The sequence below is a fragment of the Bufo gargarizans genome, chromosome 10 (genome assembly GCF_014858855.1).
Source record: "Bufo gargarizans isolate SCDJY-AF-19 chromosome 10, ASM1485885v1, whole genome shotgun sequence".
Classification (NCBI taxonomy): domain Eukaryota; kingdom Metazoa; phylum Chordata; class Amphibia; order Anura; family Bufonidae; genus Bufo; species Bufo gargarizans.
This window is the reverse complement of record NC_058089.1, coordinates 131,973,818-131,995,873: the sequence shown is the minus strand read 5'-3', so window position 1 is coordinate 131,995,873 and position 22,056 is coordinate 131,973,818. Positions and strand designations below refer to the sequence as shown.

Genomic DNA, 22,056 nt, shown 5'->3' with positions numbered 1-22,056 from the left:
ATGTTCCTTGTGTGAATAGTGCTCTGTATAGGTGAGTCAGGGCTTATGTTTTTGTAGTAGTTAGTGCATAGAGGGGCAGGTATTTATTATGTATGATTTATGTTTTTGTTGGTGGCAAAAATAAATCTCACGTGTGACCTGAAATCCGGTTGTTGGTGGAGATAATTGTGAGACTGACCCCAAAAGAGAGTTAATCCCTCACAATTGGGGGAGGATGCGGGCAAGCGTCCCTGCTGAAAGAAGGCAAAGTAGTTGCTAGGAGCAACGACAACGCAGAAACGAGCAGGTGCTGCTGGAAAACTGCTGGTCATAATCAGGACTTTTTGTTTTTCCTGTGGTGCAAGCTGTGCGGTGGTTTAAATGGCCAGGAGCCCAGGTAGAGAGACTGACTGTTGAAAATGGCTGCAAAATGGTGGGACCGTGGGAAAAGTCCTGCGAGTTGGTGATCGGGGGAATCCCGCTGGGGGTGATACTAGACTCCCTTCAGCAAGTGTCGCAAGTCCTGCCCGAAATTCTGAATTTTGTAACATGAGGGCCATAGACAAAAACTAAGGTGTCACTGACCTTGGTGACAGACTTTGGCTCCATGCAGTTGGAGCTATTGAAATGTGAAACCATGAGGCCAGAATTCGCACTGGGCAAGAATTTTCCCTTATTTTGGCAGATATGGTATGGCGGGAGTACTTCAAGTTCTGCGGTTGGAGTTCTGGAGGACAAGCAGAAGTGTGCCGTTGCCAAGGGCAACCGTCGGGAAATAAAAAAGGTTGAGTGGTGCGGCTTTTAGGAGTTCCCATATACCCTGCAACTTTGCACAGAGTCCCAACGTCTGCGGCAGGAGTGACCGTCCTGGAAGGGTCTGGACTCCAGGCCATGTCGTTTCCAGTGGCAACGGTTGCCTCACAGAGTCTGCAGGTGATCATGGTACCAGGAGTCAAGGGCAGGTCTCCAAAAGCTGGATTTTGGATGATGATCTCTGTATAGATGTCCATGGGATGTCCTTGTCCCCCGAGACTGCCGAACCCGTGAAAACAGTAGGTAAGATCGTTCCTGTTATTGATTGTGTGGCAGACCCAATGACATTGAGCCAGCGGCAGTTGCTACCTGCTTGGCCAGTAGGTGATAAGTCACCGAGGCAAGAAACTGTTGCAAAAGTATGGTACAATATGAAAAAAGCTGTGAATGAACAGGCAGGTAAGCCTGTTGGGATTGCTACCTCGCAGGAGTCTGCAGGGGTGAAAGTTGCTGTGTTGCCTAAATTGCCCATGACCAAAGTTAGTTTAGGGATGGCAAAAATCAGAGATCCCATGTTAGCCTGGGTAAGAGGTAGCACAAAAGTAAAAACTAAAGTGGTTAAATGATAAATGTGCTGGACAGACATGCGGTTAATAAGGACTGCCAGGTAGTTCTCACTGGGCGTGAGACTATGGTGACAGCTGGGACTTATGGACTTGCTGGCATATATACTCTCATGTATGAGGGGATGTTGGGCCGTGATTTCCCGTTGTTCCGTAATTTGTGGGGAAGTGGAAACACTTCTGCAGTCAGTAATGAGACTCCTGCAGAACTGCTACCTAACCCTTTAAGTGAAGTAGCCATTAGAAACAATGGTGCTGATAAAGTGCATAATGAAAAGGTGACGTCTCATGAAAAATGTGATGGTATTGACATGCCTTTACCGTTGCAGGATGTGGTCAGGGGAATAGCAACCCCTAGAAGAAAAATTTTAACAAAAAACAGAGGTGTTGAGAAAATACAGCTGGGGGAACCCAATGCGTTGAACAGACCGGAAGGTGTGGCAATATTAGAGTGTACCAGAGGTGAATATGCGGTCTCCATGAGGTTCTATGGTTGCTGGGGAGGTGTCCCAGGTGGGGATCAGCTCATCGGAGCCCCTAGCGATCAGGATTAATAAGGACACGAGCAGTATAGGTGACGTATGTGCTGTGACCATTAGCAACTCCGAGAGGGAAGCTACCATGTCGAGGTCTTGCGAAATTGAGGTGGTTACTGGTAGCGACCAGACGATAGTTATACCCGATGTGACGAGAGTTGAGGGGGGAAACGTCAGCCTAGTGTCTGAGACCCATACCCAGGCAGTGGTAGATGATCAGGAAGATCTCTCTCCACCCGGGCCCTAGATAAGATAGAGACGGGACTAGCTGTCTGCACAAAGTTACCGAAGAAGGCTGCAGAGGGGTCAAAGGAGGAGACCCCGGAAAAGATGAAGGAAACCAAGGTCCTCTTCTTGGCTAAAGCCCTTGAAGAAGCGCAAGATGAGCGAATTGAGTTTGAGGCTGAACAAGCAACTTGGAGTAGAGAGTTGGAGAAGACTAAGCCTGAAGAGTTAGAGGCCAAGAAGTCTAAGCCAGAGCCTGTTAAGAAGGGTCTGGGGATGGTTGTGCTGCTGTGCAACAGATGCAGAGAAAATGGAAGATCTTTCTGCTTAACCCGTTGATAGGGCTGATGTGGATGCAGAGGCTAAGAGACTCATGGCGGTGTGGCCAGGTCCTGGTCGCAAAAGACGTCCCCTCCGCCTACAAGGCCTTCCAAGCAGCCAGCAGCCTTCTGGGGAAGAAATACGAGAAGATGGACGGCCAGTATGCGGATCCTGTCTACTACTATGGGATGGCTCTCCTGAATTCCCCCCGAAAGGAGAACAGTGTCCTGAGTGAGCCTCTAGAGAAAAGGCCAGAAACCAACGAATCTGGTGAATTCCCATGTGCCTCCTTTTACGATGAGAAAGAGGAGAAAGAATTAAGAGGGCAAGTATATGATGTCTGGTCCAAGAAAACAAAGGCTGAAGAAGTTAAGGCTGAGGTGTTGGAGGACGTGAATTCCTCAGGTGCTGCAGAGACCGAAGGAGCCACTAAAAAAGCCGAGGTCTCTGAAACTGCCGCCAAAGCTGGGGAAACTACTGCTGGAAAGAAGGAAGATGTGAACAGGAGACCCATAAAAGATGAGAGTGGGGATAAGCATGCTCTGCTGAAAGAGCCCTGCAAGAGAAAGAAATGGTCGGGACACGACTGTGACTGGGAACAGTACAGTCAAGAGCTGCAGCAGTCCAAGAAAGGACATAAGGAGCATGTGCGGAAGCCTGAGAATCTAAAAAGAAAGCCTGACGATTATATAAAAGCATCTTCTGAGAGTTCCAGAGGCCGAATACCAGATGTGGAGGGAAAAAGAAAAGAGAAAGGTCACGGGTGCGAAAGCGCTTCATCCTCGCTCGGGAAAGAGAGTACCTCGTTATGAGATGGGCAAGAAAATCCCGTAGGTCTTATATGTTCCATAATAAACTCATGTTGGTGACAAACCAAGCTCTGTTGTCCTTGGTCTGGCAGAATAAGGGGAAGACTGTAGACCAGGTCGATGCTCTCTCACGAGCATCTTGGTTTGATGCTAGTGTTCACCCCTCCCGGCTTGAACAAACTAGGGCGGGGGGGGGCGGGAATGTGAGGCAGTGACAGCCCTCTTGGCTGCTAGGGGAGATTTATGGCAGAAGTTTCCATGTCTTCTCCAACAATCAGTTTGGGATAAGAGCCCAGCCCAGACTGTCAGTCAGGGGAGAGTGTTTTGTGAAACAGATTCTTGTGGAGGCTCTGTACAACTGGTCTCAACCGGTTTGGCTGAGGGCCACGGGGCTAAGTGCTAGCTGGAAGTTTGGGTGACGCCTGGGACTAAGGGTCATGAGGCCGGAGGCGGGAGGACTACTGGGCCACAATTCCCGCAGAATCTGTTAAAGGGTTACAGCCAGGATCCTGCGGGACTATAGGGCTGGAGAAAGCCTCACTTATGTTCCTTGTGTGAATAGCGCTCTGTATAGGTGAGTCAGGGCTGATCTTTTTGTAGTATTTAGTGCCTAGATGGGCAGGTCTTTATTTTGTATGATTTATGTTTTTGCTGGTGGAGAAAATAAATCTCACGTGTGACCTGAAATCTGGTTGTTGGTGGAGATAATTGACTACATATCACAAGCCGTATGCAGGCATTGCTCACGCTCAGGCCTGTCGCCACCAAAGTCACCATCGTCGCTTTCCTATTTTTAGGAAAATTAATTACATTCTTAAGGGAGAAGCTTGTTCGGAGTGATGTACTTCTAATTGTTGCATATTCTTTTCATTTTTTGGCTATGTGCTCAGAGGCCATCGTTGTGAAGCTGCAGTTCTTTCCTCCCTCTAGTGTTTGGAGAGGGACAGACAACCATTGGCCAGAGAACATCTGTGTCCAGGTAGTCATGCACTTCTTCAGTGTGGATGTTTGGGTATTTCTTCAGACGTGCACCTAATTATGACACAATAATGCCAACTTGATTAGATTACATACTGCCTGCAACATTTATAGCGACATAAGGACTGGCAGTCGCTGTCTCTATGGACAGGGAAGCTACAGAACAGGTTTGCAGTGGGCGTGTAAATCTAGACTTCTCTACGATTAGCTGAAAAATCGTCCAACCAAATTGTACTTTCTTAGCCCTAGTGATAGCTTTAATTTTGTTTTCATTCATTTTTTATTGATTTCCCCATCCACACGATTTGCCAGAAATGTCTAATAGATGCTAGTCCCACCTCTGGCACCGGCACCAATCCCCAGACTGGCGATCCTTCAGCTGCCATGATCGGAGAGGTGGCTGCGCGGTGCAGCTTTCTATTAATTTCTGTATAAGTTCCGAAATAAAGTGCAACCTCCTCTCCATTCTTCTTTTATTCATAGAAACATAGAATGTGTCGGCAGATAAGAACCATTTGGCCCATCTAGTCTGCCCAATATACTGAATACTATGGATAGCCCCTGGCCCTATCTTATATGAAGGATGGCCTTATGCCTATCCCATGCATGCTTAAACTCCTTCACTGTATTTGCAGCTGCCACTTCTGCAGGAAGGCTATTCCATGCATCCACTACTCTCTCAGTAAAGTAATACTTCCTGATATTACTTTTAAACCTTTGCCCCTCTAATGTAACACTATGTCCTCTTGTAGCAGTTTAACCCAAATCTTCTCTCCTCTTTTACCTTGTTGCTTCCCTTTATGTATTTAGCAGTCTCTCTCATCGCCCCTCTGTCTCGTCTTTCTTCCAAGCTCTACATGTTAAGTTCCTTTAATCTTTCCTGGTAAGTTTTATCCTGCAATCCATGGACCAGTTTAGTAGCCCTTCTCTGAACTCTCTCCAAAGTATCAGTATCCTTCTGGAGATATGGTCTCCAGTACTGAGCACAATACTCCATATGAGGTCTCACTAGTGCTCTGTAGAGCGGCATGAGCGCCTCCCTCTGTCTACTGGTAATGCCTCTCCCTATACACCCCAGCATTCTGCTAGCATCTCCTGCTGCTCTATGACATGGTCTGCCTACCTTTAAGTCTTCTGAAATAATGACCCCTAAATCCCTTTCCTCAGATACTGCATCACTGATTGTATATTCTGCTCTTGGGTTTTTACGTCCCAGGTGCATCATCTCGCACTTATCCACATTACATTTTAGTTGCCAGATTTCTGACCATTCCTCTAGTTTTCCTAAATCCTTCTCCATTTGGTGTATTCCTCCAGGAACATCAACCCTGTTACAAATCTTTGTATCATCAGCAAAAAGACCCACCTCACCATCGAGGCCTTCTGCAATGTCGCTGATAAAGATATTAAACAATATGGGTCCCAGAACAGATCCCTGAGGTGCCCCACTGGTAACAAGACCTTGGTCTGAATATACTCCATTGACTACAACCCTCTGTTGCCTGTCCCTCAGCCGCTGCCTAATCCATTCAACAATATGGGAGTCCAAGCCCAAAGACTGCACTTTATTGATAAGCCTTCTATGTGGGACAGTATCAGAAGCCTTACTAAAGTCCAGATAAGCGATGTCTACTGCATCTCCGCCATTTATTATTTTAGTCACCCAATCAAAAAAATCTATAAGATTAGTTTGACATGATCTCCCTGAAGTAAATGTTTTATTAAGGTTTTTCCAGAATAATCAATTCCGCATTGAACAGAGTCAACGACAAGAATAATACCAGTGGTGCAGTACAGAAAAAAAGCATAAGAGATAATTTTCAAATTCATAGACTGAACAAAAAGGCAAATGTATAATCGTATAACTACAGGCATCCAAACGAACACAAAGAAAAAAGACAATAGACTTAGGAGACAAACAAACGAGACAGCGGGAGAAGGGAAGGAAAGGAGGGGGGTGGGGGGGCTACAGCATAGCGAAGAAGGCCTAAACCCTGGTGTCTCGAAACAAGGATGTGGAGCGAATGTCATCTTAAGGGCTCCAGGTCTTCACGAACCGGGACGCATCTGAGGGCGTTACACTGATAAGGTCTTCCAACCTCTGGTAGAGAGCAATTTCCTCTAACCACTCCTCGGGGGAGAGGTGGATTTCCAGTGTCTGTGGATCATCGTTTCGCCGCCTGTATCATGTATTTCAATAGAGATTTCTTATAAGCTGGGACATTCAGAATGCTATCAAACAGCAAAAAGGTCTCTGGGGAGTTCTGCATGGGGACCCTGGTGACCTCAGTGACCGTTTTGTGGACAAAGTCCCAGAAAGGGCTCAGCACACTACACTGCCACCAGACATGGAGCATTGTGCCCTCATCTGTAAGACATCTCCAGCAACGATCCGATACTGTCCGGAACCATCGATGGAGCAGCGTCGGCACTCTGTCTCCTCTCCATTCTTAGTTATGTGTTGGTAGTATTCCCCAATGTATATTCAGACATGTCCTTCATTGTTGTCACTGCTTTGCTACTTCTATTACTCAGTGAACACTACTACTCCCATTTCTGCTACCACCAGTCTCCTTGCTGTGTGCAGTTACATGGCTGCTTCTAATTGCTAATCACCCTTCAGCTGTTAGCCTCATTTTCTTGCCAAATTAGGTTCCTAGTTTGCTAGTTTTGTTCTCTGTTGTCTGCTGTGTATTGACCTGTGCCTGTTTACTGAATTCTGACTTTCAGCCACCTGTCCTGACCTGTACCTGATTACCGTTGTGACCCTCTGCTGTCAGTCCTCACCTCAGACCTGTATCTTATGTTTGTAAGAACTCAGGCTGCCCTGCTCCCCGCCTATCACTGACTACATGTTTTCCTGTTCCATCAGTTTCTTTGAACCAGTGTCACTGAGCTGTTAACCACAGTTAACCACAACTCCAGGAGGTAGCAGTCTGGTGGCTTTCTGCAGCGAGGTCTAGATTCTTCTATAGAGGTTAAAGGGTGAATACCAGAGAGTCGCTAGGATAACACCTTAGGTTTAATCCACAGTTAAACTGGTTGGTTGACATAGTGGTTCTACACCCACAGCCGTGACATTGACCTCTGTGCACTTTGCATATGCCAGTAGTGTCCTTTTGGTATGGGCTGGTGTGCAGAATCATCCCCCCCCCCTACTATATAGGAAAGCATAGTATAGAAAGGTTTTCTGTTTATAGTGACAGAGTAAAAGAATATACTGGGGGATCAGTGGCCGACATATACCACTGCACGCCTTCTGTCTTGACGTATATACATCCAGCATTGACAAAAGTGAGGTGTGAACAGAGTCTAATAGGGAGAAAAGGTGCTAGAATTATGTTATCCAGTGTATTGTCTCTCCAGCTGTGAGATAAGCCTACCGCACCACCGGTTAGAGTGCCTCAGATTGACTGGTATTCTCAGGGTGTGTGGCTCCTAAAGATGCACCGCGCCCGCTGATAATCCAGTATTGGCCATGTGTGTACCCACTATTACTAGACGATCACCTCCATGTGTTTGCCTTGACCCCACTAATACTAGAGATAGTAATAAGATAGTAATAGTCTGGAGAGCAGCCAGTGCTGGGCAAAGGTAAATCCTATCTTGTTGCAGGTCATCGTTTGTGATCACTATAGATGTTGCCAGTTGTTACTTTTTGATCAGTTCTATATTGCCAGTCGTCAGTTTGTGATTAACCCATAAGGCCCCTTTCACACGGGTGAGAATTCCGCGTGGGTGCAATGCGTACGTTATCTGGACCCATTCACTTTAATGGGGCTGTGTAGATGAGCGGTAATTTTCATGCATCACTTGTGCTTTGCGCCTAAATCGCATCATGTTCTATATTCAGCGGTTTTCACGCAACGCAGGCGACATTGGAATGAATGGGGATGGGAGAAAATCGCAAACATCCTCAAGCAAGTGCGGATGCAATGAGATTTTCACGCATGGTTGCTAGGAGATGATGTTAGTAAATTGATTAAAGTAAATTTACTGTATTATTTTCCCTGATAACATGGTAATATGGGAAAAAAATTAGCATTCTTAATACAGAATGCTTACTAAAATGTGACATGAGGGGTAAAAAAATGATAATAATTAACTCGCCTCATCCAGATGTTCACGCAGCCGGCATCGTCTTCTTTCTTCTTCTTTCAGGATCTGACATAATGACGTAATCGCGGTCACCACGTGATCCTTCTATCTTCATTCAGCAGGACCTGCGCTGACGTCACCACGTGGTGAGCGCGATTACGTCATCAAAGGTCCTTTGGCAGGTCCTGAAAGAAGAAGATGCCGGCTGCGCAAACAAGTGGATGGGGTGAGTTAATTTTAATTTTATTTTTTTAACCCCTCATGTCACATTTTAGTAAGCATTCTGTATTAAGAATGCTATTATTTTCCTTTATAATACTTTTAGTGAAGAAGGTCGGGTCTGGGTACCACAATCAGTTTTTTTCTCACGCGCGAGCAAAATGCATTGCACTTGCACGGAAAAAACTGAGGAACGCAATCGCAGTCAAAACTGACTGAAATTGCATACGCACTCGCACGATTTTCGCTGATCGCAGGCGCAATGCATCCGGACCTATTCCGGACATGCTCGTCTGCAAGTGACCTAAGTGTTATCAGCTGCTTCTGCTAAGGAAATTGGAAGAAAAGAGTCAGCAGATGTGGAGATATCATGTAGGAAGATTAGAGGCAGATCATTAGACAGTATAAGAAGAGGAACGTTTCTTGTGATTCAGAAGGAACATGTGGCCGATCCAGCTCTATCCGTACGGCACGGGGCCAGCCATGCCTGTGACATCAGAGGAGAGATTATCTTAGCACCTTATTATTTCTAGGCAGCATCCCTCTTACTATTAGTGCATCAATCTGCAGCATGTCCATCAGCGCCTAGCTTGCCTTCTGATTTCATAGTCTCTCAGTCAGGCTCATCTGCTGTAGAGATATCGGGGCACTGCTGGGGCAGAGTGTAAGTTCACTGCACGGTCGCTGTCCTAATTAAAGCATGGCGAGGATTCTGAATGGAATTCTGGAGGTAAAGGTGCACCCTTGAGAGGAGCATTCCTCTCCATGTCCTCCAGTCACCGGCCTGTCTGTAAAGGCGCCTGTCGCACTTATGACATGTAATAATAAGCTCATTTGTTGTCATTTTCAGGATATTAATTTGAATCCTTCACTTTTACACATCACTGACTATATGGATACTTTATAGTGTTACTCCATTAGGGCACAGATATGATCAGGCAGGTACTCTTTCCATCCCTCATACTTTAAACTGCAGCACTGTGTTGCTTGCTGTTTGTTTGCATATGTTTGACATTTTAGCATATTTTGGTCACATATTTAGGGAGCTTGGAAGAGTTAAAAGAAAAAGAGAACAACCAGCAAGAAGATGGATAAAGGCAACCACTGAAGCCACAGACACGCAGGAAGCCTGAAGGTCCAAACATAAAGGAGACTTTCTGGTGGAACACAATTTATCTTTACGGAGGGGCGTCCAGATGGACACACATGGCACCTGGCATATGTACAGGGGCTGTGTGAGTGCAGGTCCCCTCTTCGGATGTTTGCATGTGTTGGGATTAGGGTTAATATACTGAAGAGGATATATCTGCTCCTTCCTTGACTTCATCTTGTACATAGCTTAAACCTTAGAAATGGAGCTATGATAAATGAACAAGGCGAGAGAAGGAACCGTCCAGCAAAGACATTGCTGTCATACCCTGGATTTCGGGTAGTAAGCATTAGCACGGTCCCTGCCACGGTCCTGCCTGACCACATGTAATACTTCAGAGGACTGTGAGTGCGGAGCTGCATGCGGTGCTCAGTCTCTTCCTGGAAATGACCTTCCGCATTCATAGAAACTGGTTTATTTGTTCCACAATTAATCCCTTTTCCTTCTCTGAACATCACACGCTTTGATAAAGCCTTCCTGTTCCCCCATGAAGCAGCTGCAATATGTTAGACCACTCGGTCATAGTCTGCTGGTACTAGTTATTAACCCGTTCATTGAAAGTTTACGATATCTGCCTCAGATCGGCCAGCAGGTCCATGCACAGATTTACCCCATTGTAATTCAGTGTAGATAATTTGAGGATTTTCCTTACTGAATGCATGTGCTATTGGTGTAAAATTAGTAGCACATTACTTGTCCTGTGTATGTGAATAGGGTATAAAATACCTGCAGAATGTCATCAGATTTATGGCGGATTACTGGACAGTCCTCAGCAGGTGACGATGAATAGATGCTCATTGTCACACGTGGTCAGTACTTGTAACTGTAACACTATAGAAAATGCACGAATAGCTGACACTGACTGACCGACAGAGCTAAATGCTGACATAACAACCTGTATTAAATGTCTGGATAGAACTCCACTTTTTTGTACGATTTAATGAATGTGTCCTTTCCCCTGCGTTCTGCTGACTGCTTTAGTCTAGCACTGTATAATTTGGGCGTTATCTCCTTCCCAGAGGAAAGTTTATATACTTCTGTGAGCTTCCAGCAGAAAGTCTCTGATTTCTGCAACAATTGTTTGCAAAGCCTTCATTTATTTGGCGCAGGGAATAGGATTTATTCAGCACAAGTACATCATTTCCCATCAGATAGCTCTAGAACATGCCATTTCATTTCCAGTTTTTGCTGTAAATCCGTAGAGCGATCATGGTAGGAGAGAAGGATTTGGCTTACCCTGGTCAGGACCTGTTCACAGCCATGGCTGGGATTCAGCAGCTATATGATATTTCAGGGTGGCCCTTGCAGCCTTATTTGACAGTATTATCTGTGGAGAGACATACATGATACATTTTACTACAGTTAAATAATACCAACATACTCTGCGTTATTAATACCAACATACTCTGCGTTATTAATACCAACATACTCTGCGTTATTAATACCAACATACTCTGCGTTAATAAAACCAGCATACTCTGCGTTAATATATTACTGGTAGCTGCAGATACAGTGGAGGAGGTTAAGCATGCATGGGATAGGCATAAGGCCATCCTTCATATAAGATAGGGCCAGGGGCTATCCATAGTACTTAGTATATTGGGCAGACTCGATGGGCCAAATGGTTCTTATCTGCCGACACATTCTATGTTTCTATGTTACAGAAAAGGCAAAATTTATTTGAAGGGGTTTTCTGTGACTGTAATATTAATGACCTGTCCTTAGGTCATCAGTATCAGATTGGTGGAGTCTGACTCTTAGCACCCCTAACTGTCCGCTGTGTGAATTAACTGCTGCGCTCCATTGATAATAGCAACTCATCCCCCAAAAAATAAGCCATCACACAGCTCATTGAGAGGAAAAGATTTATGGTTCTCAGTAGTTATTAACCCCTTCAGCAGTCTTCACAGTATTTATTCCCCCCTTTCAGCAGTCCCCACTTCACAGTAGTTATTAACCCCAGAGACCTCCACACTATACCCTCCACACAGAGACCTCCACTCTATAGTCCCCACAGAGACCTCCACACTATAGTCCCCACAGAGACCTCCACACTATGATCTCCACAGAGACCTCCACGCTATAGTCCGCACAGAGACCTCCACACTTTACTCCCCACAGAGACCTCCACACTTTACTCCCCACAGAGACCTCCACACTCTACTCCCCACAGAGATCTCCACACTCTACTCCCCACAGAGGCCTCCACACTCTACTCTCCACAGAAACCTCCACACTATACACCCCACAGAAACCTCCACACTCTACACCCCACAGAGACCTCCACACTCTACACCCCACAGAGACCTCCACACTCTACTCCCCACAGAGACCTCCGCACTCTACTCCCCACAGAGACCTCCACACTCTACTCCCCACAGAGACCTCCACACTCTACTCCCCACAGAAACCTCCACACTATACTCCCTACAGAGACCTCCACACTATACACACCACAAAGACCTCCACACTATACTCCCTACAGAGACCTCCACACTATACACCCCACAGAGACCTCCACACTACACCCCACAGAGACCTCCACACTATACACCCCACAGAGACCTCCACACTATACACCCCACAGAGATTTACACACTACACCCCACAGAGACCTCCACACTATACTCCCTACAGTGACCTCCACACTATACTCCCTACAGAGACCTCCACACTATACTCCCTACAGAGACCTCCACACTATACTCCCTACAGAGACCTCCACACTATAGTCCCTACAGAGACCTCCACACTATAGTCCCCACAGAGACCTCCACACTATAGTCCCCACAGAGACCTCCACACTATAGTCCCCACAGAGACCTCCACACTATAGTCTCCACAGAGACCTCCACACTATAGTCCCCACAGAGACCTCCACACTCTAGTCCGCACAGAGACCTCCACACTCTACTCCTCACAGAGACCTCCACACTCTACTCCTCACAGAGACCTCCACACTCTACTCCCACAGAGACCTCCACACTCTACTCCCCACAGAGACCTCCACACTCTACTCCCCACAGAGACCTCCACACTCTACTCCCCACAGAGACCTCCACACTCTACTCCCCACAGAGACCTCCACACTCTACTCCCCACAGAGACCTCCACACTCTACTCCCCACAGAGACCTCCACACTCTACTCCCCACAGAGACCTCCACACTCTACTCCCCACAGAGACCTCCACACTACTCCCTGCAGAGGCCTTCACACTATACACCCCACAGAGACCTCCACACTATACTCCCTACAGAGACCTCCACACTATAGTCTCCACATAGACCTCCACACTCTACTCCCCACAGAGACCTCCACACTATACTCCCTACAGAGACCTCCACACTATACACACCACAAAGACCTCCACACTATACACCCCACAGAGACCTCCACACTACACCCCACAGAGACCTCCACACTATACACCCCACAGAGACCTCCACACTATACACCCCACAGAGACCTCCACACTATACCCCCCACAGAGACCTCCACACTCTACTCCCCACAGAGACCTCCACACTCTACTCCCCACAGAGACCTCCACACTCTACTCCCCACAGAGATTTACACACTACACCCCACAGAGACCTCCACACTATACACCCCACAGAGATTTACACACTATACTCCCTACAGAGACCTCCACACTATACTCCCTACAGAGACCTCCACACTATACTCCCTACAGAGACCTCCACACTATAGTCCCCACAGAGACCTCCACACTATACACCCCACAGAGATTTACACACTATACTCCCTACAGAGACCTCCACACTATACTCCCTACAGAGACCTCCACACTATACTCCCCACAGAGACCTCCACACTATAGTCCCCACAGAGACCTCCACACTATAGTCCCCACAGAGACCTCCACACTATAGTCCCCACAGAGACCTCCACACTATGATCTCCACAGAGACCTCCACGCTATAGTCCGCACAGAGACCTCCACACTCTACTCCCCACAGAGACCTCCACACTCTACTCCCCACAGAGACCTCCACACTCTACTCCCCACAGAGACCTCCACACTCTACTCCCCACAGAGACCTCCACACTCTACTCCCCACAGAGACCTCCACACTCTACTCCCCACAGAGACCTCCACACTCTACTCCCCACAGAGACCTCCACACTCTACTCCCCACAGAGACCTCCACACTCTACTCCCCACAGAGATCTCCACACTCTACTCCCCACAGAGATCTCCACACTCTACTCCCCACAGAGACCTCCACACTCTACTCCCCACAGAGACCTCCACACTCTACTCCCCACAGAGACCTCCACACTCTACTCCCCACAGAGACCTCCACACTCTACTCCCCACAGAGACCTCCACACTCTACTCCCCACATAGACCTCCACACTCTACTCCCCACAGAGACCTCCACACTCTACTCCCCACAGAGACCTCCACACTCTACTCTCCACAGAGACCTCCACACTCTACTCTCCACAGAGACCTCCACACTCTACTCCCCACAGAGACCTCCACACTCTACTCCCCACAGAGACCTCCACACTCTACTCCCCACAGAGACCTCCACACTCTACTCCCCACAGAGACCTCCACACTATAGTCCCCACAGAGACCTCCACACTATAGTCCCCACAGAGACCTCCACACTATCATCTTCACAGAGACCTCCACACTATGATCTCCACAGAGACCTCCACGCTATAGTCCGCACAGAGACCTCCACACTCTACTCCCCACAGAGACCTCCACACTCTACTCACCACAGAGACCTCCACACTCTACTCACCACAGAGACCTCCACACTCTACTCCCCACAGAGACCTCCACACTCTACTCCCCACAGAGACCTCCACACTCTACTCCCCACAGAGACCTCCACACTCTACTCCCCACAGAGACCTCCACACTCTACTCCCCACAGAGACCTCCACACTCTACTCCCCACAGAGACCTCCACACTCTACTCCCCACAGAGACCTCCACACTCTACTCCCCACAGAGATCTCCACACTCTACTCCCCACAGAGATCCTCCACACTCTACTCCCCACAGAGACCTCCACACTCTACTCCCCACAGAGACCTCCACACTCTACTCCCCACAGAGACCTCCACACTCTACTCCCCACAGAGACCTCCACACTCTACTCCCCACAGAGACCTCCACACTCTACTCCCCACAGAGACCTCCACACTCTACTCCCCACAGAGACCTCCACACTCTACTCCCCACAGAGACCTCCACACTCTACTCTCCACAGAGACCTCCACACTCTACTCTCCACAGAGACCTCCACACTCTACTCCCCACAGAGACCTCCACACTCTACTCCCCACAGAGACTTCCACACTCTACTCCCCACAGAGACCTCCACACTCTACTCCCCACAGAGACCTCCACACTCTACTCCCCACAGAGACCTCCACACTCTACTCCCCACAGAGACCTCCACACTATACTCCCTACAGAGACCTCCACACTATACTCCCTACAGAGACCTCCACACTATACTCCCTACAGAGACCTCCACACTATACTCCCTACAGAGACCTCCACACTCCACTGCCGCAGCTCACATGACTGGTAACTACGGGCGACACGCGTACTCTCTGCGTCTTCGTTTCCATGGATACAATGACTCTCATAGCAGATGACCGGGCTACATGACAGGTAATATAATGGCCGACCGTCCTCATCACGTGATGCGGGAGTGAGCGGCGTCTCGGTGACGGTTGCGAACGCTGGTCTGAAGAACGTTCTCGGTAACAGCTAGTGGGAGGAGCTCAGAGCGGCGCATGCGTACTGCGAGCCCTTTAGGCTGCTGCACATTGAAGGGGTGAGGGCGCTTGGATGTGATTGACAGCTGCAGAGACCAATAGACGTTCTGAATTTATATGCAGCCTCCAATCAGAGACAGAGTTGGGCAGGGCGTGGCACGGCAAACAATCTTCCTGGGCCGCGGCTCGGCGGTTGGGGACTGCTGCCCTAGAGAACTCGCCTAACAGTTTAAAGGGTGTGATTTGTCTTCGATGGCACAAGCTGGACACATCATATTCGGCACTTAAATGCCAAATCTGTGGAATACTTCCAGTTTTCATTTTGCACAGTCCCCTGCTGCTTAATTTCTGCAAATCACCTGTGGTGTCAAAATGCTCACTCCACCCATTGGTAAATTCTGTGAGGGATGTGGTTCCTAAAATGTTGTCACCTCTTCAGCCTCAAATGCACATGGTGTTCTTACCCTTCTGAACCTTGCAATGTGGCCAAAACAGCAGTTTATGTAAGTTATAAGGTCCTGAATCAGGCGCAAATAGCCTCCATGCAGCTGGATGATTGGATGAGAGTTCTCCTTTATTGTGAAAAGTATACATTCATGATCCAGTAAAACAACGTGTTTCGGGGGATCTCCTGCCCCCTCCATCAGGTTATTTGAATCTATGTACATATCACGGAGCTCTTATCTAATCATCCAGCTGCATGGAGGTTATTTGCACCTGGTTCAGGACCTTATTCTTACCTAATCTCTCTGGGAGGGACCGGGCTTCTCTCCTCAAAGATCATGTTCCTGTGGCAGCATACCCAGCACCTGGATTGCAACACTCCTACAAGTCTTCAATAGGGTTGTGCCTATCCTTAGCACAACCCGACAAGGTGAGCCTCCATCTCTTTTACAAACATAAATCATTGGGACGTACTACCCTATTGTGCGCTCTTCTCACCATTACAGTTTGGTGATGCCCATATACACTACGTGCAGAATTATTAGGCAAATGAGTATTTTGACCACATCATCCTCTTTATGCATGTTGTCTTACTCCAAGCTGTATAGGCTCGAAAGCCTACTACCAATTAAGCATATTAGGTGATGTGCATCTCTGTAATGAGAAGGGGTGTGGTCTAATGACATCAACACCCTATATCAGGTGTGCATAATTATTAGGCAACTTCCTTTCCTTTGGCAAAATGGGTCAAAAGAAGGACTTGACAGGCTCAGAAAAGTCAAAAATAGTGAGATATCTTGCAGAGGGATGCAGCACTCTTAAAATTGCAAAGCTTCTGAAGCGTGATCATCGAACAATCAAGCGTTTCATTCAAAATAGTCAACAGGGTCGCAAGAAGCGTGTGGAAAAACCAAGGCACAAAATAACTGCCCGTGAACTGAGAAAAGTCAAGCGTGCAGCTGCCAAGATGCCACTTGCCACCAGTTTGGCCATATTTCAGAGCTGCAACATCACTGGAGTGCCCAAAAGCACAAGGTGTGCAATACTCAGAGACATGGCCAAGGTAAGAAAGGCTGAAAGACGACCACCACTGAACAAGACACACAAGCTGAAACGTCAAGACTGGGCCAAGAAATATCTCAAGACTGATTTTTCTAAGGTTTTATGGACTGATGAAATGAGAGTGAGTCTTGATGGGCCAGATGGCTGGATTGGTAAAGGGCAGAGAGCTCCAGTCCGACTGACGCCAGCAAGGTGGAGGTGGAGTACTGGTTTGGGCTGGTATCATCAAAGATGAGCTTGTGGGGCCTTTTTGGGTTGAGGATGGAGTCAAGCTCAACTCCCAGTCCTACTGCCAGTTTCTGGAAGACACCTTCTTCAAGCAGTGGTACAGGAAGAAGTCTGCAAGGTAAGAAAAACATGATTTTCATGCAGGACAATGCTCCATCACACGCGTCCAAGTACTCCACAGCGTGGCTGGCAAGAAAGGGTATAAAAGAAGAAAATCTAATGACATGGCCTCCTTGTTCACCTGATCTGAACCCCATTGAGAACCTGTGGTCCATCATCAAATGTGAGATTTACAAGGAGGGAAAACAGTCCACCTCTCTGAACAGTGTCTGGGAGGCTGTGGTTGCTGCTGCACGCAATGTTGATGGTGAACAGATCAAAACACTGACAGAATCCATAGATGGCGGCTTCTGAGTGTCCTTGCAAAGAAAGGTGGCTATATTGGTCACTGATTTGTTTTTGTTTTGTTTTTGAATGTCAGAAATGTATATTTGTGAATGTTGAGATGTTATATTGGTTTCACTGGTAAAAATAAATAATTTAAATGGGTATATATTTGTTTTTTGTTAAGTTGCCTAATAATTATGCACAGTAATAGTCACCTGCACACACAGATATCCCCCTAAAATAGCGAAAACTAAAAACAAACTAAAAACTACTTCCAAAAATATTCAGCTTTGATATTAATGAGTTTTTTGGGTTCATTGAGAACATGGTTGTTGTTCAATAATAAAATTAATCCTCAAAAATACAACTTGCCTTAATAATTCAGCACTCCCTGTACACAAAAACAGCCGTTTAGGACCACATGCAGGGTTTTGCCGTATTCAGGAGAAAATGGGTAGCACATTGTTGGGTCCTTTTTTTTTTTTCTTTCCTATTAACGCTTGTGAAAATTAAAAATCTGGGGCTGATGTGTTAATTTTAAAACTGAATATTTGAAATTTTGAGTACACTTAAAATTTTCAGGGAACGAGTAGGTTGTAGTATCCGCGCACATTGGAGGAATATAGGATCGCTTTCAGTGCATCATGGAATGGTTGGAAAGAGAGTGGAGTCGCCCGACACTCCCGTAGCAGCCGTGCCCTGGGGGGGGGGGGGTTGAACAGGGTTGTTTAATATGGGACGAGGAGATTAGTATTCAGCCTGGGGTATCTTGTACTCCCTCCTATACGCTAATCGGCCTATAAGGCCACTGTGCTATAGCAGAAGAACTTTTAGTATGTATATGAATGTGCTTGTATAATTGGAGATGTACAAGACATATGTATCATGATCTCCCCCATTAAAAAAAAATAAAAAAAATCTGGGGATAAAGCAAGATTTTATTGGGGGGGGGGGGGGGGGAGAGTAATTTTAAATTTTCACAGACATGTGTTTCTAAATTCTATGAAATGCCCGTGGGGCCAAAACACTCAATACACCCCTTGATAATTTGCTTGAGGTGTATTTTTCAAAATGGGGTCACTTTTGTGGGGGTTTCCACTGTAAGGGTACCTCAGGGTCTCTTAAAATGTGACATAACACCCAAAATCTGCCTTCCAAAAGCCATATGGCGGCCCTCCTTCCCTTCTGCACCCTGTCGTGTGTCCACACAGCAGTTTACAACCACATATGGGGTGTTTCTGTAAACTGCAGAATCAGGGTAATAAATAATTTTGAAATTTTACTTCATTTAATTTTTGTGGAACATCTAAAGGGTTAACAAAGTTAATAAAATTAGTTTTAGTTAATTTGAGAGGCTTAGGGCTCTTTCACACCTGCGTTCTTGTCTTCCGGCATAGAGTTCCGTCGTCGGGGCTCTATGCTGGAAGAATCCTGATCAGTTTTATCCTAATGCATTCTGAATGGAGAGAAATCCGTTCAGGATGCATCAGGATGTCTTCAGTTCCGGACCGAAACGTTTTTTGGCCGGGGAAAATACCGCAGCATGCTGCGCTTTTTGCTCCGGCCAAAAATCCTGAACACTTGTCGCAAGGCCGGATCCGGAATTAATGCCCATTCAAAGGCATTGATCCGGATCCGGTCTTAAGCTAAACGTTGTTTCGGCGCATTGCCGGATCCAACGTTTAGCTTTTTCTGAATGGTTACCATGGCTGCTGGGACGCTAAAGTCCTGGCAGCCATGGTAAAGTGTAGCGGGGGAGCAGTATACTTACCGTCCGTGCGGCTCCCGGGGCGCTCCAGAGTGACGTCAGGGCGCCCCATGCGCATGGATCACGTGATCGCATGGCACGTCATCCATGCGCATGGGGCGCTCTGACGTCATTCTGGAGCGCCCCGGGAGCCGTGCGGACTGTAAGTATACCGCTCCCCCGCTCCCCGCTCCTACTATGGCAACCAGGACTTTAATAGCGACCTGGGTCCCATAGTAACACTGAACGCATTTTGAAGACGGATCTGTCTTCAAATGCTTTCAGTTCACTTGCGTTTTTCCGGATCCGGCGTGTAATTCCGGAAAATGGAGTACACGCCGGATCCGGACAACGCAAGTGTGAAAGAGGCCTTCGTTTCTAAATTGGGGTAACACAGTTCATAAGGCTGAAAAAAGCCCTCTGTCCATCCAGTTCAGCCTGTCATCCTGCAGGTTGATCTAGAGCAGTGATGGCGAACCTTTTACAGACTGAGTGGCCAAACTGCAACATAAACCCACTTATTTATCGCAAAGTGCCAACACAGCAATTAACCTTGAATACTACAGTCTAATATAGAATATCTTCCATGTACTTTATCATTTATTTACAATATCCTGCCTACATTCAGTGCGCTGCCTGTGCTGTTCATAGTGCGCTCTGCGCTGCTTAATGGCAGGAAAAGGCTAAGGCATATTGGTACACCATAGACTTTTTCTAGGGTGCGGGTGCCCACAGAGAGGGCTCTGAGTGCCGCCTCTGGCACCCGTGCCATAGGTTCGCCATCACTGATCTAGAGGAAGGCAAAAAAAAAAAAACCCTGTCAGGTAGAAGCCAATATTCCTCACTTTAGGGGAAAAAAAATCCTGGTTTCAAGTATGTAAGCCCCTCAAGGTGTCTTCCTTTAAAATGTTTTCAATTTTTTTTAAATTGCTTCTTAAATTCTCAGCCTTCTAATGTCCTAAAAAATTGACAAAATGATGTGAAGATAAAGTAGACATTTGGGGGAGATTTGTCAAATTGGTGTAAAGTAGAACTGGCTTAGTTGCCTATAGCAACCAATCAGATTCCACCTATTATTTTTATTAAATAAATGACCCCAATAGTGCTTGAAAAGAGCTGAAAGTTTGTGTGTGTGCGCGCGCCTCTAGGTGTGAGTGACAAGAGGGGCTGTGTCTATGGGAATGGGTGGTAGATAGACTGGGCCTGGGACATCATCCATGGCAGTTCAAATTTATATTTCCAAACATTCCGCCATTCATTTCTATGGGGAATTCTTATTTTTAAGTGTAGTTTTTTTTAAACTACAAATTGATTGTTTCAAAAACACATGTAGCACACCTCAGCGCTGAGAGTTTGAACATGGTCTGTACGTTAAGCTGATGATGATGAGGAATTACAATAGAGTGCCTTTCAAGCACTATAACATTTAGACATTTTAGTACAGTGCTTTTCAGGACATTAAAACCTAATGCTTTTGACTGCGCTTGTGTCCGATGTGCAGATCCCTGTGACATGTTTCTTTTATTTTTCTCCTAATTCTGTCTAAAGTGACAGTGGTTTAGAGAGCTGCCTGTCCCGGATTGTCTACAGTAGGGCTGTGCTGGAGCCGCACCTCAGATGGTCCTCTGGCCAAGCTCCTCTTACAGACATGATATTAGCTGGGTTAATCCACCATGAAACCACAGCATTCTTGGACTCGAGCTGGTAACCCGACACACAGAATATCTCCTAGCAGATACTGCCTCACTGTAGCGTTTAGTCATTTTCCATGCACCATCTATCCACAATCTTGTTTTTCTAGCAAGATTTAAAAATACATCCATCAATCTGCTATCTTACAGCAGCCGTCCTGCCAGATTCCCTGTGGGGTTACATAACCGACTGTGGGAGGTCGTTGTGTCTGTTTCGTCATGGCTGATATTTACAACCCTCATTGTACAATTCCACTTAGGTCTTATCAATGAGTAACGTTCTGCTCCTTATGAAGAGCCTTCAAAAATACAGCATGGATTTCGAGAGATCCGTTCATATTCCCTGGACGTTTCTTAGTGCTAACATGCGGGTGCCGTGATGAGCTGCAGATCGCTGGGGGCTGATTTTGCAGTTTAGCTCAACCAGTCAGACATTTTTCCTGCAGAGACCATGTAGCTTTGCTTGGAGCCCATTCGGATGAATAGCTGTGCGTGTAATACAAATACACAGAATGGGAGCCGTTCTGGATGTATGTCTTGATAGGTTACATGGGTGGGTTGTCTTCATGAGACCACCTTTATAAAAATGCCCAATCCATATGTAGTAAAACCTTAACGCCTGATTTTCCTGACAATTAGTAAATGTGGTATTACCTGCTCTCATTTTGACAGCCATGACTGACATGATTACTAGGGGGTTGTATATAGTTGGATCTGGCTATTATACACCCCTGGTAGCCATTCGCCTTGATCATATTTGGATATTTTGACTCTTTTTGTACGAGGCTTACAGTGATAAATGTGTGTAAAGTATCACCAAATCTTGTTGATCTTATTAAGTAGGTGGATGTGAGCATGTAGCCTTCATGTATGCAGTCTTGTAGAAATCTTCTAGAGAGTGTAGGACTCCTTGTCCCCTTCGTCCTTAGCATTGACTCTGGGATTTCACTACAATTGTTCCGTATTTGTTGCAGAAGGAGCAGTGAGGAAAGTTTATTCTCCGCAGAAAGCTTTCTGGCAGCTGCAGCGACC

At 46.6% G+C, this 22,056-nt stretch overlaps 1 protein-coding gene across 1 annotated transcript in view; it reads right to left on the bottom strand.

The window, feature by feature from the left end:
• ZNF469 (zinc finger protein 469) overlaps positions 1 to 22,056 on the bottom strand; it is a 425,851-nt gene that overhangs the window by 167,744 nt on the left and 236,051 nt on the right. Inside the window, exon 3 of the mRNA XM_044270254.1 lies at positions 10,928 to 11,018. The gene's annotated coding sequence lies outside the window, so the exon portion shown is untranslated. The remainder of the gene's footprint in view (positions 1 to 10,927; positions 11,019 to 22,056) is intronic.